General features: G+C 42.9%; 1 long non-coding RNA gene across 1 annotated transcript; it reads left to right on the forward strand.

The window, feature by feature from the left end:
* LOC125543045 lies at positions 1-1,269 on the forward strand. The gene is made up of 3 exons (XR_007298242.1): positions 1-25; positions 523-604; positions 972-1,269. It is a non-coding gene; the product is annotated as an uncharacterized LOC125543045 (long non-coding RNA).
* Positions 1,270-5,000: the final 3,731 nt, after the last annotated feature.

The raw sequence follows: 5,000 nt of genomic DNA on the forward strand, positions 1-5,000 counted from the left end.
TGCACTCCCTGCGCCAGCGGCACTGGTAAGGAACTCCACACACATAATCCCTCCGTAAAGAAATATAAGAGCGTTTAGAACACTAAAGTAGTGATCTAAATGCTCTTATATTTCTTTACAGAGGGAGTAGTTCAGAAGCTATTTACGTTCTAATATCTTGGTCAAAATTTCCCTGGTGTTCTGCTGTTTCTCAGATTCTATATGCTGCAGATATTTGTAATTGTGAACTTCAATTTGTAATAAGAGTTATTTGAAAGTACATGTAGTGTATCCCCAAAATAAATCTAGTATAAACATACTTATTTCTGTTAAATCACATAGGGTGTAACTCTGAAAATAGACCATCGCCCTGTTTTATAGATAAAGCCACATGGTCGAATGATATAGTAGTTCATAGGGTGTACCTGGGGATCATGAATGTGTCTTGATCTTAATTTAATTCCATGTTGTTGCTACACTACTTATCCTGTCTAAAATAATTATTGGTGCTGGTGCTAAAATAAATTATTTCCTCTGGTGCAGGTACATTCAGAGCACTTGTGCGACGTCTGGGGAAGGGTTGTACGAGGGACTTGACTGGCTCTCCAACAACATTGCCAACAAGGTATATTAGGCTCAACTGATCGTTATTCATTGAATATCTTCTCTGTGCTCTGCTGAATGCTTCTAAAGACTGCTGCACTTGCTTAAATGATATGGCCCTTAGCAGCTGTGACTGAGATAAACAAACAGACTAGCCCACGACACACTTCTGCTGCTATTTATTATAACTACTAAATGCTGTTTGGTACGTCTGTGCTTAGATTAGGCACACAATGACACAATGAAGTTGAACAGTCTCACACAAGCACTCCTCTCTGTTCTATGCTATACCGTACTTAACAAGCAGCATAGCATCGCACACCAGAACTTGCGCCTTGTGCTCTGATCCCCTGTGACTAACAGCACATCCTCTTCATTTGTTTGCACAGGCTTGAAGCGCCTCGACAAGTGCTTCATCAAGAAACAAACGTGCTGGATGTCTCAACAACTCACTGCTACCATTTTACATATTGTGATATATATACACTGTACAAGAGATAGTATGTGTGCGTATGTGACAGGCAGAAGCTCCCTTCTTTAAGTGAGCTAGTATCAGGTCAGGTTGTCTTTTTTTGTATGGATATTATCAGTTGCTGTTCGGTGGTTTTACAAGGTTTAATGTGTCGACGATGTGTGTCTGAACCCCTATCTTTTCGAGTTTTGTTAAGATTGAATTGTGGTTGCCAATGTTGGTTGGTTCAGTTGAGTGATGTGGATGGTACCTGTTGCTAACATACTTCTGTGAGCGATGTTTTCACTAGTTGTGCTAGTTCGGATCTGGTTCTGCGCTTTCGGTCTGGCTGTCGGCATCGTCGCACGCCACCAACATCTTTGGAGATCCACTCACGCACTCGGTGATGGGTGCACCACCATGCACATGCCATTATGGGTTGATCATTGCCGCATACGACGTAGGTGGGCATGGAGTTGTATACTTAAATTTATTTTTGCAGGAAGTACACTTTGTACCACCTCCGCGTTTAGATCACTACTTAGTTCACTTCCACCACATGGGCACACAACGCTTACTTGAGACCGGGTTGAAGCTGGGGAGCTTTGTGAATGACGAATTGTCACTACCGCCAAACTGTTATGGAAATGTCACCTTTCTTTGAAAGAATAATTTACATTAATGAGACATCGAAATGTCAAACCTAATTTGAACTGTAGTGGGCTGAGTTACCACTGCCCTCTAACCATCTAACACCGGTTGATTCTGTACATGTTATTTTGTTAATAATGTGATTGTGTAGAAAAGATATTATTTAGTGAGTATAAGAGCAACTCAAATATTTTTGTAGTTAGTCTGTGATTTACATGATATTTTGTTGATAATGTGATTGTGTAGAAAATGTTTTATTTGATAAGTATAAGAGCAACTCTAGCAGATATGTGTCGCCCCATCATACGAACTTAGTGGTCCAAAAATGGCTCTAACACAATCGCCATGTTGCCCTCTGCTACATAATTTTTAGAGCGTGCTTCAGTAGTGAGTCACAGCCTCCATCAGTGACGAATCTTGGAGGAAAATTAAGGGCAGGCTCAAAGTTAACGGCTGAAAAAAAGCTACTAACTCTCAATTATTTTGTTCAAAGAAGGTTAGAATTTGCCATAATACTAGTAGGAACATATACTATTAACTACTAATTATTTTTTTGCATTGCTGGAAGGCAGGCTCAAGCCTATTAAAGCCTGCCTAGTTGATTCCCCCCTGGCCTCCATATTTGGAGGCTGGGGGCGTTGATATGTAGCGCCCTGCATACCCATCTGTCTGTATGAGAGGAAAACTTCAATCGTTTATCGCCCCTTTTTTCCCTTCTCCTGCCTATGGCATAGTCGTCCGTCTGTATGACTCCCGCATGCACGGTTTTCATCGGGAAAGCTTCCTTAAATATCGTCATTGTGTGTTCCACTTGTTTGCGCACATTTTTCGCCTCTGCATGCCCTTTTCTGCCTTGTTTTTGTCAAAGCGCACCCTTTCTCGGGCCCTTTTCTCGTCAGACCATGGCTATATAAACCAACACTCTCCTCGCTGTCGCACAACCACAATCGACCATCTTCCTCTTCCCCACCCACTATCTTCCTTCGTGTTGAGCCATTTGAGTCATGTCAATGTTTCGACCCTTCTCGTGGACCCTTTTTGGGAGAGGGACTGGCATTACTTTGAGTGGGCCCAAGACGATGCGCTTCAAGACACCGAATCAACCGTGGGGGGTCGAGCGCCTCCCCGCCGCCACACGACGGAAGCTGCCATTGTAGTACCAGAAGTCGTGATCATGGAGGGTTACAAGGTTGGCCTTCGTATGCGTCCAAGAAGCCTACCGATACCTCAACCGCGTCAAAATGCAAGTGGAGGAAGCCAAATCGGCCCCCAGATGCGAGATCACTTTCAAACACAGGAAGCCGGTGAAATAAAATCATCGTGTTTTTAGTCGTTCTAGGTCAATTTTGATTTCAATGTGATGTTCAACCAATGTGCAATTGCTTTGCGTGAAGAATGAACATATACGTCAACATATGGATCCAAAAATAATATGAAGTTTGAATTATGATGACTCTGAGTTAATGCGCGTCACCTTGATAACTTCCAAAACATTGTGGAGCGTGCTCCAAAATGATTTTGGGTTGTGAATATGGCACATCCGCCAGAATTAATTTAAGCATTTATTCATTTATTTTACCAAAAACATGATTTTACTTGGTAAGATAATATGAGGGCACAACCGGAGGGGAGGGGGTACTTGAGGCGGTTTTGAGAAAAAAACCGGCTAGAAGAAAAAAAATCAAAAAATGAAGGGGAAGAAGAATGTAGGTAAAGAAGGGTGGATGAAAAATGAGCCATACGAAATTCATTAGTAAGTACATACGGAGAACTCGAAAACTAAGGAAACTATGAACCAAGCATAGCTCAGATCTTTAGATTCTTTGTGATGGAACCAGATCAGGGTTCAAGTCCTAGACTTGACACAGGTGCTTCCATTTTTCTGAATTTATTTCAGTGAGATGAGATGTTCCCGTCACTACAAACACAAATATGATGACTGAAGGAAATATGCCCTAGAGGCAATAATAAAGTTATTATTTATTTCCTTATAATCATGATAAAAGGTTTATTATTCATGCTAGAATTGTATTAACCGAAAACATAATACATGTGTGAATACATAGACAAACAAAGTGTCACTAGTATGCCTCTACTTGACTAGCTCGTTAATCAAAGATGGTTATGTTTCCTAACCATGAACAGTGAGTTGTTATTTGATTAACGAGGTCACATCATTAGTTGAATGATCTGATTGACATGACCCATTCCATTAGCTTAGCACCCGATCGTTTAGTATGTTGCTATTGCTTTCTTCATGACTTATACATGTTCCTATAACTATGAGATTATGCAACTCCCGTTTACCGGAGGAACACTTTGGGTACTACCAAACGTCACAACGTAACTGGGTGATTATAAAGGAGTACTACAGGTGTCTCCAAAGGTACATGTTGGGTTGGCGTATTTTGAGATTAGGATTTGTCACTCCGATTGTCGGAGAGGTATCTCTGGGCCCTCTCGGTAATGCACATCACATAAGCCTTGCAAACATTACAACTAATATGTTAGTTGTGAGATGATGTATTACGGAACGAGTAAAGAGACTTGCTGGTAACGAGATTGAACTAGGTATAGGATACCGACGATCGAATCTCGGGCAAGTAACATACCGATGACAAAGGGAACAACGTATGTTGTTATGCGGTCTGACCGATAAAGATCTTCGTAGAATATGTAGGAGCCAATATGGGAATCCAGGTCCCGCTATTGGTTATTGACCGGAGACGTGTCTCGGTCATGTCTACATTGTTCTCGAACCCGTAGGGTCCGCACGCTTAAGGTTACGATGACAGTTATATTATGAGTTTATGCATTTTGATGTACCGAAGGTTGTTCGGAGTCCCGGATGTGATCACGGACATGACGAGGAGTCTCGAAATGGTCGAGACGTAAAGATTGATATATTGAAAGCCTATGTTTGGATATCGGAAGTGTTCCGGGTGAAATCGGGATTTTACCGGAGTACCGGGAAGGTTACCGGAACCCCCCGGGAGCTAAATGGGCCATGATGGGCCTTAGTGGAAAAGAGAAGAGGCAGCCCCACATGGGCTGCGCGCCTCCCCCTTCCCCTAGTCCTATTAGGACTAGGAGAGGTGGCCGGCCCCCTCTCTCTCTTTTCCCCCTCCGCGAATCCTATTCCAACTAGGATTGGGGGGGAATCCTACTCCCAGAGGGAGTAGGACTCTCCTGGCGCGCCTCCTGTGGCCGGCCAGCCTCCCCCCTCTAATCCTTTATATACTGAGGCAGAGGCACCCCAGAGACACACAAGTTGATCCACGTGATCTATTCCTTAGCCGTGTGCGGTGCCCCCAGC

Source organism: Triticum urartu, chromosome 3 (genome assembly GCF_003073215.2).
Source record: "Triticum urartu cultivar G1812 chromosome 3, Tu2.1, whole genome shotgun sequence".
NCBI classification, from domain to species: Eukaryota; Viridiplantae; Streptophyta; class Magnoliopsida; order Poales; family Poaceae; genus Triticum; species Triticum urartu.